Source organism: Paroedura picta, chromosome 8 (genome assembly GCF_049243985.1).
Source record: "Paroedura picta isolate Pp20150507F chromosome 8, Ppicta_v3.0, whole genome shotgun sequence".
NCBI classification, from domain to species: Eukaryota; Metazoa; Chordata; class Lepidosauria; order Squamata; family Gekkonidae; genus Paroedura; species Paroedura picta.
In genome coordinates this window covers 1,204,075-1,219,599 of record NC_135376.1, presented here as the reverse complement: position 1 = coordinate 1,219,599, position 15,525 = coordinate 1,204,075, and the positions used below count along the sequence as shown (strand labels likewise).

Here is a 15,525-nt window from a genome sequence, read left to right as displayed (position 1 = left end):
CAAGCTCCCTGTCCTGGTCCGTTAGTGCCAGTTTGGACCCCTCAATGTACATCTATAGTTAGGATTTTTGGCTCCGAATGCGGATGCTCCAGATTTCTCTTTGTTTTCTGCTCTTTTGAAATGCTGATCTCCAGATGCGATCCTTCGGGAGAGGCGTTCTTGCAAAGCTCCAGCTCGGTCTCGCTCAGGGGTCTTCATGGCCATCTCTCGAAGTGGCCCCTCGCCAAGGTCAGCGTTTCCTCCAAACCCACAATTCAAGCCCCCCCCCCCGTCCCCAGCCTGGGGGGCCCAGCGTGGGAATTGCTCTCCAAAGAGCCTCATTCATTGACTGTGCTCAGCGGGGCTCTCTCCTCCGCTCTCCTGCACTGGCGAAATGGGACCCAACGCAGAGCACTTTGGTTCTACAGAGGCCTCCGGAAGAAATCGCTGCTCCGAGGAAAGCGAGGAAGTGGAACGGAAATTGTGCCGCCGGCCCCAGCGGCCCCCTCCAAAGGGCACGGCTGCCATTCCTTGTGAGGAGGCCCCAGCAAGAAAGGCCCACCGGCTTGTGTCCCCTGGCCGTGAGAGGGGCGTGGGGGCAGAGGAAACCCATGATGTCTCTGCCAGTTCCCTGTTTCTGGGGAAGGGGAACGAAGGAGTGCCAGAGCGTGGTTTTGGCTGGGCAGAGTTGTGAACCGGGCCTCTACGTCAACCAGTCCTCCTCTTGGTGACCTGGGGCCCCTCACAAACTCTCTGCTTGGCCTACCTCGCTAGGTTGTTGTGGTGAGAGAATGGGAGAGGGGAGAACAAAGTATGACGCTGTTTGGAGTCACGGTTGGGGAGACCAGTCTGCCGACAGGGAGGGTCTGATGGTGCCCCCAGAGTGCCTGGCCCCCTGCCTCTCCCTGGGCCCCCTACTGGCCCCGGAGGCAGTGGAGGGTCCAGTGGCCTTGGATAGGGCCGCCCGGTCTGGTTGGGGCGTGAGGGGGGGGACCTCAGCAGGGCCTTCTGCCAGACAGACCCCCCCCCTCCATTTCCTCCTCTGGGCGGTTTGCAGACCCCTCCCAGCGCCGCCCTCTGCCCATGCTCGGGGAGCCCGCGGCTGGGCTCGGCGGGGGAGCGGCTCTTGGCGGCCCCGCCTGCCGGGGCTGCGATAGGTGGGCGGGGCGCTCGCCACGCCCCCTCGTTTGCATAGCTGGCGTCAGAGGCGGCCCTGCGCCAATCGGCGCGCGGCTCCCGGGAGAAGGGCAGGGGGCTCGCGGGCGAACGGGGCAGGCTGGCTGGCAGGCGGGCAGCGCAGGGGCGGCCGGGCGTCGCGGGGCTCGGCGGACCAGGTGAGACGGACGGACGGACGGAGAGAGGGACGGAGGGGGCACCGCCGCGGCCTCGGGAGGGAGGGGCCGACCGGGCGGGCGGGTTCTCGTGGCGCCTCCCCGGGAAGCGCGTCCGGAAACTTTCGGGGCTGCCGCTGCTGCTGCTGCTGCTGCCGTCGTCGGGGGCGGGCGGGCGGTCCGGGCGGCGGGTCCGGCGCTGCGCTGTGGGCTCCCCTTCGGCGCTGGCGGGGCTGGGGGCGCGGCGGGGCTCGGCCGGAGGCGCCAAGGGCAGCAGCGGGGTCCTCGGCGAGCGCCCCTTGCCCGGGGCTGGAGGCGGCTCTCCGCGCTCCCCTCCGCGCAGCCTTCCCGGCTTCTCCCCGCAAGGAGCCGAGGCGGGCGGCGGCGGAAGGGGCCGGGCGGCGGCGGCGGGGAGGCTCGCGCGGACTTGCTCCGCGGCCTCGTTCAGGCCCCCGAAGCGGCTTAGCGGGGGCTCCTCCCGACGACGACAACAACAACCTTGCGAGGTGGGTGAGGCGGCCCGGCAAGGCTCTCTGCCCTCATCCCCCGGTCTGACGCCGCGGCCGGCGCTGGGCTCTGTGGGCGGGCAGCGGATGGCCGGGGCGGAACTGAAGCGCGGCCGCCTCCAAGCTGGGTGTCCCTGGGGCAGTCACAGTCCTGTGAGAGCTGTTCTTGCTTACAGCCGTTCTCTCAGAGCTCTCTCAGTTCCACCTCTCTCACAAGGTGTTTGTTGTGGGGGAGAGGAAGGGAAGCGGGGAGTAAAATGCGGGGCGGGGTAACCGGCTCTCCTCCCTTGGTGAATCCAAGTGCAGGACAGGCCCCCAGTAATCCTCCTGCACCCCTTGCACCTAGTTTTTTAGGAATACTGCCACTGATGCTGGAGGTTCTGTTAAGATGCCTGTCAGCTTCCGGAAGGCGTGAGAGCGCAGCATCTGTCGGGGGAAGCCTCTGGGATCCGCAGCTGACAACCCTGCAAAGTATCCCCCAGTCGACTTAGTGGCTTCCTCCTCCGTGTTGAGGCGCACCAATGTTTGTTTCCGCCGTGTGTGCCCAGCGCCCTTAGTGGCCCTTGCAGGCTCGGTGGGAAGGGCTCTCCGCCTCTGCTCACCGGCTGGGGTTGTCGGAATCGTGTTCCACATTGTTGCCTTGAGAGAATTGGGCTCATACGTCCCTTGCTGGGGGTGGCGGAAGGAGGGCCAGGGGTCACCGTCTGCCCCAGGGGACGGCATCTCTCAAACTGCCTCCCCCCCCCCATGTATTTTCTCCCAGGCCTTTGAGCAGCTCGTGGGAGTGGACTTCTGCACGGGTCTTTTCGGTTGTCTGTTTCCTAATGCTGTTTTTAAGGCCAGGGAGGGTCCCTCCAGCCCAGCCTCCCGTCTCACCCAGGGGCCAGCCAGTTCCTCTGCAGGGCCAGCCACAGGGCAGGGAGGCCGAGGCCTTCCCCTGAGAAGACCCTCAGAAGAGCCCTGCTGGGTCAGGCCAGGGAGGGTCCCTCCAGTCCAGCCTCCCGTCTCACCCAGGGGCCAGCCAGTTCCTCTGCAGGGCCAGCCACAGGGCAGAGAGGCCGAGGCCTTCCCCTGAGAAGACCCTCAGAAGAGCCCTGCTGGGTCAGGCCAGGGAGGGTCCCTCTAGTCCAGCCTCCCATCTCACCCAGGGGCCAGCCAGTTCCTCTGCAGGGCCAGCCACAGGGCAGGGAGGCCAAGGCCTTCCCCTGAGAAGACCCCCAGAAGAGCCCTGCTGGGTCAGGCCAGGGAGGGTCCCTCCAGTCCAGCCTCCCGTCTCACCCAGGGGCCAGCCAGTTCCTCTGCAGGGCCAGCCACAGGGCAGAGAGGCCGAGGCCTTCCCCCGAGAAGACCCTCAGAAGAGCCTTGCTGGGTCAGGCCAGGGAGGGTCCATCTAGTCCAGCCTCCTGTCTAACACAGTGTCCAAACAGTCCTTCTGGACAGTCAACAGCACGGCAGAGAGACCGAGGCCCTCATAAGAACAGCAGAAGAGCCCTGCTCAGACCAACGCCTATGTCTCCAGCATCGTGTGTCACCCAGGGGCCAACCAGTTCCCCTGAAGGGCCAGCAACCGAGAGGCCGAGGCCTTCCTAAGAACACCAGGAGAGCCCTGCTGGGTAAGACCAGGGAGGGTCCATCCAGTCCAGCCTCCCGTCTCACCCAGGGGCCAGCCAGTTCCTCTGCAGGGCCAGCCACAGGGCAGAGAGGCTGAGGCCTTCCCCTGAGAAGACCCTCAGGAGAGCCCTGCTGGGTCAGGCCAGGGAGGGTCCCTCCAGTCCAGCCTCCCGTCTCCCCCAGGGGCCAGCCAGTTCCTCTGCAGGGCCAGCCACAGGGCAGAGAGGCTGAGGCCTTCCCCTGAGAAGACCCTCAGAAGAGCCCTGCTGGGTCAGGCCAGGGAGGGTCCCTCCAGTCCAGCCTCCCGTCTCACACCAGGGGCAACCAGTTCCTCTGCAGGGCCAGCCATGGGGCAGAGAGGCCTTTCTAAGGACCTCAAAAGAGCCCTGCTGGATACACCTGTGGGGTTCCATCTAGTCCAGCTTCCTGTCTCACAGGGTCCAGCCAGTTCCTCTGGGATTCAGAGGCAGACTGTCTGAGTGTGGAGGTTCCCTTTTGTTCCCAGGGCTCTGGTGGGTCTGTCCTCTTGCATCTGCCTATTCCCTTGTGAAGCTGCTGTGCCCGTGGCCATCACTACACTCTTTGGCAGTGGGATCTGAAGATAATATCTTGAAGTGCAAAAGATAAGGATGGAGGAGGGGGGGAGATGGAAAACTCTGTTTCCATGAAACTCAGTATTAAGGGCCGCCTTCTCCCTACCTGGTGCTGGTTTACGCTCTGCGTTTCTCTGATCAGAGTCCTTTTCCTGCATGATCTCAGTGTTTTCTCCTTGGCTTAATTGGCAGCCTTCAATCAAGGCCTGTTTTATTTTTATTACTTTTTTGTACTGAGCCTGCCAGTTTTGGGTGCGTGTATAAAGTGTAATAAATCAGGCCTGGAATCTGCTGAGGCAGATCTCTCCAGGAAAGAAGCCCGAAGACATCTAGGGACGATAATAAACCGATGAAGACCGGTCTTTTCCTTCCCATAAACGGGACGGCACACTTATTATGCAGTTAGCCGTGTCCTTTTTTGCCAGCCAGGTCAGTCCCATAAGAAGAGGCTGCATGAGGAAAACTTCCCTGCTTGGTGAATCCAGCTGGGCTTGAGATGCTCGAGGCATCACCTGTTCTTGTTTGCATTTCCACCTTCCTGGGGAAAGTGGAAATTTGCGGGAGCATTGCTATGTCTGGGACATGGATTCAGGTGGGCCGCCATGCTGGCCTGAAGCTGCAAAGCCCAAGTCTGAGTCCAAGGCCCCCCAAGTTGTATTCACGGCATGAGCCTTTGTGTGCAGGCAGCCTTCCTCAGGTACAGCAAATAAAGTTTCCTCAGCTGTTACTTTGGGACAGTGATGCTCTCTCTTCTTGGTGCTGGGGGGGGGCGCAAGAGCGGGAGCACTTCTGGGCTTCCGGCTACACTGGTGGACCTCGTGGCAGCGTTTGAATTTTGGCTGCTGTGTGGCTTAGAGTGGTGTCCTGGAGGAGCCCTTCACCTGATCCAGGGTGGCCTTTCTTCCTGGGTGTCTGGCAGGGGTGCTCTGGCGGTGTGGCCCAGAGTGTGGACTGGGCTGATCCAAGAAGGCTGTGCTTGTGTTCATTTGGGGGGGGGGGTGTGGTGGGACGGGGACCTTCCTGTGTCGGAGGCCAATGGGCTTTGGATGCATTTCTGAACAGCTAATTGTCCCATCAGTGCATGAAGCGGCCTCATGCAGAACTGGGCCCTTGGTCCATCCAAGGCAGCCCGGTCTGCTCAGACTAGACGTGGCTGTCTGAGATCTTGCGGGGTGGTTTCTCAAAACCCTTTTGTTGGTTATGCTAAGGATTGAACTTGGGGAGTTTGGTGTGCCAAGCAGAGGCTCTGCCACTGCGCCGTGGCCCCTGCCGTGTCTCCGTAATGCTGGGGAGGTGAATCTTCTAAGGCTGGGACTCTCCGTCTTCCCAAGAACCATGATTGGGGTGTGTGTGTGTGTGTGTGTGTGTGTCTTCACTCATGCTGTTCTGGGACATTTCCTGGCACGGTTTCAGTTTGAACACCTCTTTTGCCCTCTCTATGCCCCTGTATGAACCAGGATGCTGGACTAGATGGACCCTCCCTGGCGTGACCCAGCAAGACTCTTCTGAGGGTCTTCTCAGGGGAAGGCCTTGGCCTCTCTGCCCTGTGGCTGGCCCTGCAGAGAAACTGGCTGGCCCCTGGGTGAGATAGGAGAGCCCTGATATTCCTGCTCGGTCAGAACAGCTTTATCAGTGCCGTGGCGAGCTCAAGGTCACCCAGCTGGCTGCATGTGGAGGAGGAGTGGGGAATCAAACCCGGCTTGCCAGATTAGAAGTCCGCACTCCTAACCACAACACCAAAGTGGCTCTGATCCATTGGTCTGACCCAGCAGGGCTCCCGTGATGTCCTTAGGAAGGCCTCGGCCTTCCTGCCCTGTTGTTGGCCCTCCAGGGGAACTGGCTGGCCCCTGAGTGAGACATGACACTGGGCCAGATGGACCTTCACTGGTCTGACCCAGCTGGGCTCTTATTGTGGTCTTAATTATCCCATCCATCAGGATGCAAATTATGACGCATGATGAAAAAGCCCTCTTGCATCTAACCGCAAGGATTCTTGCTACAGTGGAGTAGAGCGGTCAGGCTGGGTGGATTACAGGTACAAGAAAGGTTATTCGGTTGATAAATGAACAGAGTAGAAAGTATGACAAACATTCAGGCTAAAGTCAGAGATTCCAGATCTTACCGCCGGTCTGGGATTGAAGAATTGGAAAAACAGTGCAAGCAAACAAAAGGATGTCAAAAGCAATCGATCCAGGTGAAATTTATCCGTTGTAAAAATCCCCGGAGCAGATTCTTGCCTCCGCTGCTTGGCTTTCCCTGATGACCACGTGCCTTCCTGAATACTTCTCTTTTGCACAACAGTAGACTTGTGGGGTCTCTCTGCAGAGCCCCCGGCCAGCCATCCCGTAATGTGAATGGGCAGTTGCTGGTCTCACCTGTGTGCGGGGGAACAGCTTCAGGATGTGTGCTCAGGTGAGCTGTCACAGTGGGACAATCGGCAGCCTAGGCCTGCAGGAGCTGTGTAGGGGAAGGCTCACCCCTGGGACGGACTGACTGAGGCCCACAGCTGCTGGGTTTTTTCTTTTCTTCTTTTTTGTAATTTCTAATTTTATTTATAATCCATTTCATAAAAATACATTTAACCATCTCAAAAAGTAACATGTTAATAGATTATACTACATTTAGAAATAATAACTTCCAACTGTATTTGTTGAAGAATATATAAGAAAAATATCACTAAGTCTCCTACACAAAATTTATATCCATTCTCATTTCCCCTTATAAATCATAACCAATAGTTAAAAATACACAATTATACTTTTTTCTAATATACTGTATCTAATGGCCTTCCCTTTCCTCTCCCCACAACAAACACCCTGTGAGGTGGGTGAGGCTGAAAAAGCTGATGTTACTGAAGAAGAAGAAGTTGAAGAAGAGTTGGTTCTTATATCCCACTTTTCTCTACCCAAAGGAGTCTCAAAGTGGCTTCCAATCGCCTTCCCTTTCTTCTCCCCACAACAGGCACCCTGTGAGGGAGGGGAGGCTGAGAGAGCACTGAAAGAACAGTTCTGTGAGAGCAGTTCTAACAGGACTGCGACAAGCCCCAGGTCATCCAGCTGGCTGCATGTGGAAGAGGAGCGGGGAAGCCAACCTGGTTCTCCAGCTGCTTTTCAGCCACTACACCTGTCTTCCATAAAACAGTCGTGAGGCAGGGAGCTCTGCTAGTCAACTCCTCCTGGTGAGTCTTGGGGAGCTGGCTGGTGGGACTCCCTGCCCCAAGATGGGCTCACGGCCACTGGCTTTTATCTTGGGGGTGGACCCATTTATGGAAGATAGACCGGTCATTGGCAGCTGCATGGGACCTGTGGGTCCTGAGGCGGAAGTTGCTTGGGGGTGGTGGTGGGGGGGTGTGATGGTGGGTTCTGCTTGTGGGATTTCCTGTGGCCTTTGATTGCGGGAGGGAAATTGCTGGACTAGAGGGGCCGCTGTTCTCCTCCGGCTTGGCTGCTCTAGCCCTCTCATGTCAAGACAAAACTTTCTCCCTCCAGGGGTTTGCGCCCTAAATTTAGTCGGGGCTGGGGATTGACAGAAGCGAGAATAACCAGGGATGAATGCATATTTTCAAAAGGCCTTAAAAAAAAAAAGCAGCTCTTTAAAGCACTCCACCGTTTCAGACTCTCCCAGGGAGCGTAAATCCATGTTGACAACAAAGGCCTGTGCTTCAAGAAGTATGTCATTGCTAAGCAATCTCTGTCTCTGTGGGGGGGGGGGGAGGTTTTGAGGAGAGCCCGTCTGTCTTTCCGTAATGAGCCTGGGCTTTGTTCTTGCACTGGCAGTGCTGCAGGTGGTGGTGGTGGAGGAAGGTTTGGGATGGAAGCTGGTTTTTGGAGCCGCTCCGGTCGTCTGTCTGTCTCTTTTAGAACTGACGTTAAATGTCTTTTCCTTAAATGCCTCAGACATGCAAGGAAGCGAAGCTGCCAGGGGGAGAGGCAGGGAGATGAAGTCCTAGGCTCAAGTCCCTTCCCTGGGCTGTGGAAGCCAGGTCCCCGGGAGCAGTCCTCTTCCAGACTACAGGCAAGAGAAAGCACATCTGGGGTCTGGCATAGGGGAAGAGCCCTCACCTGGATAGCTCACCTGATCCCGGCAGATCTCAGGAGCTAAGCATGGGCAGCCCTGGCTAGCCTTTGGCTGGGAGCCCGCAAGGAAGCCCAGGGGGGCCACACAGAGATAGGCAGGGCCCAGCCATCTCTGACCTTCTCTTGTCGTGAGAGCCCTACGTGGTCTCCCAAACTGGGGCGGAGCACAAGTGGAGATCCTGCGCTCTGCCAGTAATCTGGGCATGATTCCGGATGCCTCCCTTACTGTGGAGGCAAGGAGCACTAGGGCAGCCCACCTTGGCCAGGTAATGCTACTGGTACCCTACCTGCCTCCTGAACACGTGGCTGCAGTGATCCATGTGATGGTCACCTAGAGGCTGGATCTCTGTGATTCGCTCTACGTGGGCCTTCCCTTGGCCTTGATGTGGAAATTGCAGCTGGTACAAAATGCAGCTGCTAGAACATCTTGGAGGGCCCATATCCAGCCGGTGCTGAGGCAGCTGCATGGGTGGCCAGCTGAGGACCAGATCAGCTTCAGGGTGCTGGGATTAACCCATAAGGGCATACGTGGTCCGAGCTCAGTTTTCTTGAGGAACCGTCTTTCCCCCACAGGGCTCTTTGCTCTGCCGGCACAAAGAGATTGGTGATCCCTGGCCCATGGGAAGTTTGACTGACCTTGACCAGGGCCATGGCCTTTTCAGCCCTGGCCCCTGCCTGGTGGAATGAGCTCCCAGGAGAGCTAAGAGCCGAGCCCGAATGCACCCAGTTCTGCAGGGCCTGTAAGACAGAGCTCTTCCGCCAGGCTTTTGGTTGAAGTCAGGTGGACAGAAGATCTTGCGCCTCCTCTGAGTTAGTCTCCCATTGTTGCATCACACACACACACAACCCGGGACTCAGTGGATCTGGCAGACTGGAGCAGGTCCAGGAATGGTGGCACATAAATCTGATCCATAAATAATGACTCTATTGTGGCCAGTAGGCAGGAAAGGGAAGGAACTTGGAGGGCGGTGCTCAGGTGTAAGAAATAAATAGTAAAATAGGTAAATAGATGGACCTCCACAAATGTGGGCTGTTGGTCCGGGTGAAAGCAGCTGGCCTAGCAGCTATTTCAGGGGGCCCCTCGAGGCTTGCAGGGCAGTTCTGCCCCTGGAGGTTTCTGCCGAGAAGAGAACTTTTGGTCCTCGGGTTTTCCTATAGATAGAATTGGCCGCCAACTCAGATGTTCTCCTCCACTCCTGAAATGAGTTGGAAAGGCAGAAGCCCATGCGCATGACCAAGGCAGGCATCTCTCCCGTGCATTTCAAGTGGGAATGTGCAGCCAGCTCTCAGGGAGTTCGTGTCTTCTGTGTGTGGTCATGGGAAGAGAAAGCCATTTCGGGAGCAAAATTATTTTCTAGCATGAACGGAAAATTGTGTTGAGAAGTTTTGCCATTAATTGGAGACATGGAAACATCCAAGGGACCAAGCCCTATGAAGATACGTTGAGGGATTTGGGAATGTTCAGCCTGGAGAAAAGGAGGTTGAGAGGGGACATGATAGCCCTCTTTCAGTATTTGAAAGGTTGTCACTTGGAGGAGGGCAGGATGCTGTTTCTGCTGGCTGCAGAGGAGAGGACACGCAGGTATGGGTTTAAACTTCAAGTACAACGATATAGGCTAGATATCAGGAAAAAGTTTTCACAGTCAGAGTAGTTCAGCAGTGGAATAGGCTGCCTAAGGAGGTGGTGAGCTCCCCCTCACTGGCAGTCTTCAAGCAAAGGTTGGATACACACTTTTCTTGGATGCTTTAGGATGCTTAGGGCTGATCCTGCGTTGAGCAGGGGGTTGGACTAGATGGCCTGTATGGCCCCTTCCAACTCTAGGATTCTGTGATTCTATGATATAGACTAGATATCAGGGAAAAAATTTCACAGTCAGAGTAGTTCAGCAGTGGAATAGGCTGCCTAAGGAGGTGGTGAGCTCCCCCTCACTGGAAGTCTTCAAGCAAAGGTTGGATACACACTTTTCTTGGATGCTTTAGGATGCTTAGGGCTAATCCTGCGTTGAGCAGGGGGTTGGACTAGATGGCCTGTATGGCCCCTTCCAACTCTATGATTCTGTGATTCTATCCTGAGAGAGCCAGCTTGGTATATTGCTTAGGAGTGTGGACTTCTAATCTGGCCAGCCAACTTTGATTCCATGCTTCTCCACATGCAGCCAGCTGGGTGACTTTGGACTCGCCACAGCCCTGATAAAGGTGTTCTGACTGACCAGTCAGGGCTCTCTCAGCCTCCCCTCCCTCTCAGGGTGTCTGTTGTGGGGAGAGGAAGGGAAGGCAACTGGAAGCCTCTTTGAGACTCCTTCGGGGAGAGAAAAGTGGCATATAAGAACCAACTCTTCTTCTTCTGATTGGCTGCCTGTGACTTTCCCTTTCTCCCCCTCAACTTATCAGAATCCAAAGATTCGGGAACTTTAGACACAAAAGATTACATGTTGGATTGGGTCCCTAGTAGTTAATAAAACTAGCTTTCCGTTTGATGCCCTTTGCATTGATTCATTTCCTTCTCATCCTTACAAAGCGTCTTTCTCCTGGTAAATGCCTCCTTCTCTGGTTAGAGATTCCAGTGGGGGACGTGAATTCCTCCGTTCCTCTTTGGCTGGGCCTTGCTTGGGTCTTGTGCTGCCGGGGGTCACTCCAGGTCAGGGTCTGGCTGCTTGAAAGCTTATCTCCTTCCGCTTTGTGACTTGTGCTCCGGGTGACCCGTGGGCCTCGGCAGGATCCGTTTTCGGCACCCTGTCTCAAGTGCCCGGGGAGTTTGGTCGTTCTGAGGCTGCATCCGGACAGAAGTGGGCATGAATGCTCTTCGCTGGCTCCCCTTAGAGCTGGCTTTGTACAGCTGATGAGTCATCGGAGCCGAGTCTTGTCCGGATGCCAGCCCGTTGGGCTCTCTGCAGCCTTCCTGTTCTTGCTTCCTTCCTGCCTGGGGCTTGGAGCACCTGGCCGGCCGTGGGAGTGGGCAGGTGAGCCCTGTGCCACTCAGTGGGTCTCGGCGATCTTGAATTTGCTGCAGAGGGCTGCTGCCTCCATCCGCGGCCGGGGTCAGCTGGTCTGGGCCTGCGGGGGCCATCTGTTCGGTTGGGCAAACTGCCCCTCCAGTTAGCTGGGCCGAGCGGCAGCCGGTCTTTATGGACAGCTTGCCTCAGCAAAGGCCAAAGGGTGACCTCGAGCTGCCATCAGGTTGACTGGGGACAGGCACCCCCCCCCCACCCCCATGCACGTCTCTGATCTGTCCCCAACCTGCTGCATCAGGGAGCAGCGCCAGAGAGGTGGGCAGGTCGGCAAGCCGTAATCGGGACCCAGAACTGGGCCTTGGAGCCTCAGAGGCCGGGTTAAGCTGGCCAATCTGCCAACTCTCCAGCATCCCCCCCCCCAAAGCATCCGGACAGACACACAGATTCCCCCGCAAATGCCTTTATTGGCAGAGTGCGTTCAGGGAATTTTGGGGGGTTATGTATTTTATATTGTTTTTTATATTTTGTTGTTGTTGTTAGGTGCGAAGTCATGTCCGACCCATCGCGACCCCATGGACAATGATCCTCCAGGATCATTTTATGCATATTGTGGTGTAATTATTGATTTTATTTTTGTAAACTGCCACGAGGCGGCTGTTGCTGAGAGTGGCGATCCAAAAATTGAAAGATGAATAAATAAAAACTAAGTGCTGAAATGATTTGACCTATTTTGCACCGTTTTATTTGTTTGTTTATATACCGCCCTTCCCGAAGGCTCACGGTGGTTTACATAAAGCAGGAATTATACAGATAATACTTATGACAAGAGTAAGGCAGTGGTAACAGTAGACGACATAGTAGAACGGCAGAACAGTGGGGAGCAGACTAAGTCAACTAGCGCATACGGATGGCCCTGTGCGGGGGCGGCCGGATCAGCAGTGGTTACCATCGGGGTGAGGCTTGGGGCCAGTGGGAAGTGGTGGGTTCAGGGCGACCTCAACCAAATGACTGCCAGAGGAGCTCGCTTTTGCAGGCCCTGTGGAAAGGTTCAGGTTCTGTCAGGGCCCTGATCTCTCCTGGGAGCTCCTTCCACCAGGTGGGGGCCAGGATGGGGAAAGCTATCGCCCTGGTGGAGGTCAAGCAAGCTTCCTTGGGGCCAGGGACCACCAGCTAGTTGGAGGTAGTGGAGCGTAAGGCTCTTTGGGGGGTGGGGTGGGCAGAAAGGCGATCCCTCGGGTCCCCTGGCCCCAGACCACGTGTGGCCTTAAAGTTGATGACCAGAACCTTAGGCCTGATCTGGAATTTTGACTGGAAGCCAGCACAGCTGCTGGAGGATGGGCCGAATGTGGGACCTCCCTGTGTCAGGATTGACACCCTGGTGTTGCTGTGGGGACCCTGGCGGCTGTGTCTCTGTCCCTTCTGTATCTTGGACCGGCCCCTGCTTTTCTGAAAGGGAGGAAATGAGGCCCATCTGTGTTCTTGAGAGCAGTGTAATTTTGCACGGCGGCTGCGTGATTCAGGCAGATTCTCCGGTTTGATGAAGGCCCTGCCGCTGGTATTGACTCTCAGCCCGGTCATTTACACATCCGACTGCAAAGGGGGAATCGTCCTCCGAGAACGGGTTGTCTCCGAGCTCAGTCCGTCTGATGCTGTCTGATGCTGACTTTTTGACGGAGAGGAAGCAGTATCAGAATCCGCTCTGGATCAGGTGCGGTGTAAGCAGAATCCAGTCGCACACAAAGAACGCATCAGCTCCCCCTCCCCAGTACATGTTAATGCCCTCTGCCTCTGCCGGGGTCAGTGTTTGGCTGGCGAAGCAGCTGCAGGGCAAGGGCCGCATTCTTCAGGCTCTTCCGCGGAGGGAGGGAGGGGTCCAAAGTGGAAAATGGGAAGCCCCAGATGCCGGTGAATGGCCGTGCTCGCCTTTCCCATGAGAGATGGAGCATCCCAGTGGATATAGAAAAAGAAGAGGTGGTTTTGTAGCCCCCACTTTCCACTACCTGGAGGGAGCCCCCAAGTGGCTTCCGGACACCTTTCCCTCCCTCTCCCCACAGGAAGAAGAGGAGTTGGGTTTTCATACCCTGCGTTTCCCTGCTCGAAGGGCTCTCCAAGTGGCATACCATCTCCTTTTCTTCCTCTCCCTATGAGACGGGTGGGACTGAGAGAGCTCCGGCAGGACTAACAGAACTGTGGGTGGCCCAAGGTCAGCCAGCTGGCTGCATGTGGAGGAGTGGGGGATCGAACACTGACTGCCATATTAGAAGGCGCTGCTCTTAACCGCTCCAGCAGGCTGGATGGATTAAGGAAGCCTCAGTGTGCGCAGAATGCAGACGGATGCAGCATTGCAGCTTGCGAGTGGGGAGCTACGAGATCTGCCCCCTGGGCGCAAGGAAGGAGGGTGCGCTTCTGATGTGGCAGCTTATTTAAGCACATGGTTGACATCGGTCCACTCAGCTGCTCCCCCTGTTATCCTCCCCCACCCCCCGCCCCAAAGTGCATGGGCATCCAGTGCCTGGCTGACCAGGGATGCTGCTGCGTGGTCCAGCCCTGAGGCATGCTTGAGCGCGGCTTGTCTTGTCTCCTTGAGAAAAAATTAGCGGCCGTCCCAAAGTGGTTGGCTTTGGAGGCTGCCCAGCCGAAGCGCTGATGTATTGCTTGGGAAGTTGGTTCTGAAAGGAATCTGACAGCCGAAACATTTGTCTGCCCCACGGCTGGAAGACGCAGGCAAGGAGCTCCGTCACCGGGAGCGGAATGAGGCAGGCGTGATGGAATCCTCCAGAGGCAGCGGGGAGAGGGGCGGCTCCACTAGCAGAGGCGGGTGGGTGGGTGGGAGAGGGAGGCGATCCAGGTGTCTCCTCGGCTAAGGGTGTCTCCCCGGGCTGGAGCCGCACGTGCCCTCCTCACGGATCTTTGGGTGTTGACTTCTTCAGGGGATTCTGGGGGTTCATGCTCAAGGTTTTCCTGCCTCTAAGACAACAGGGGCCGTAGACCAGGGGTAGTCAAACTGTGGCCCTCCAGATGTCCATGGACTACGATTCCCAGGAGCCCCTGCCAGCATTCGCTGGCAGGGGCTCCTGGGAATTGTAGTCCATGGACATCTGGAGGGCCACAGTTTGACTACCCCTGCCATAGACAGAAGGATGTGGGAATGCGGCAAGGTGGGGCTCATCCGGTCCCTTCAAAGGCCTCAAATCAACCTCCCCCCCCCCCCGTAGGGTACATGACATGGGGCTGACAATGGGGCGGGATGAGCAGTGCCTTCAGGTCGCAGCTGAGCCTTTAAGGCAGGAAAAGAAGAGTTGGCATTTATACCCTGCTCAAAAATACTACCACATAATGTATAATGTTGCTTAAAATGTTATGTGTAATCTTTGTATAAACTTTGATCTTTTTTTGTTACGTCTGTTGCTTTAAAAAATATATGGTTACAAAATAGCATATTGTGGGAAAACGTATAAAAATGCAAGAAACCGATCTAAATAACCGAAAGAGGCCGCCCACATTGATGCATAAGAACCCACACGCCATAAGTGGGTGGCAGAAACACATTGTGAAAATAATGCTGTTTTGACTGCCCCTCTAGCTGCCTGGGGTGAAGATGCCTGTGCGCGGCCTTTGGGGTCTCCTCTCTGCACGGGGGGGGGGGCAGCATCCAGGAGGCCAGGAGGAGAGGCACAGGTAGGCCGCGTTGGGCAGCAAGCTGAGCTGAGCTCTAGACTGGGCTTGTGGAGGGCAAGGTAGAGCTTGCCTCCCAAACTCAGCTCTCCCCTCTGCCACTGTGTTGGGGGGGGGGGGAGACCCAACGGGAGACGGGTGGGCTCAACCAAGCCACGACCCTCCGTTGGCCAGACAGCAGGACGTTGGGGAGGACCTTAATCCATAACTGAGAAGAAACTTCCCACACAGACACGTTGCAGGCTCAGTTGGAATGCCTTTCTGGCTGACACCATGGAACTGCCTTGCCCTGGGGATCATTTCAGAGGGTGGCTGGGTTTGTGTGCAGTAGAAGAGTGAGGTTCAAGTTCAGGAGAACCTTAAAGCAGAATTGGGAGGGGGGGTTAAGCTTTTGAGAGTTACTTTCTTTGGCTACTCCCCTGATCTATCTTCTAGATCAGGGGTAGTCAGCCTGTGGTCCTCCAGATGTCCATGGACTACAAATGCTGGCAGGGGCTCATGGGAATTGTAGTCCATGGACATCTGGAGGACCACAGGTTGGCTACCCCTGCTCTAGGTGGTCAAAGCTCCCTTGGTCAGGGGCACACCAGAAGGGAGATCTCGGCATCTTTTTACCCCAGTCGGAAGATGGGAGGGCTACCATAGAGAGTGCTTGTACAGGATGGCAAGGTATTGTGCGCATTGTAGAGGGCTTGATTAGAGCAGAGGGGAAATGCTTCTGGCCGCCCCTGATGGGCCTCCAGGGCAAGGTGTGTTCTCCCTCCGCACCCTTGGGGGTCTCCCGCCCAAGCACCAACCAGGGC

The 15,525-nt window shown here is 56.6% G+C and overlaps 1 protein-coding gene across 2 annotated transcripts in view; it reads left to right on the top strand.

Moving 5' to 3' along the window:
• Window positions 1–1,163: 1,163 nt before the first annotated feature.
• Window positions 1,164–15,525, top strand: part of LOC143842793 (interleukin-1 receptor accessory protein-like) — a 54,629-nt gene continuing 40,267 nt past the window's right edge. The window contains exon 1 of one of the 2 annotated variants that reach the window (XM_077347997.1): window positions 1,164–1,313. The gene's annotated coding sequence lies outside the window, so the exon portion shown is untranslated. Of the gene's footprint in view, window positions 1,314–1,579; window positions 1,817–15,525 lie in introns of those variants that run through there. The other variant, XM_077347998.1, reaches the window with a different exon arrangement.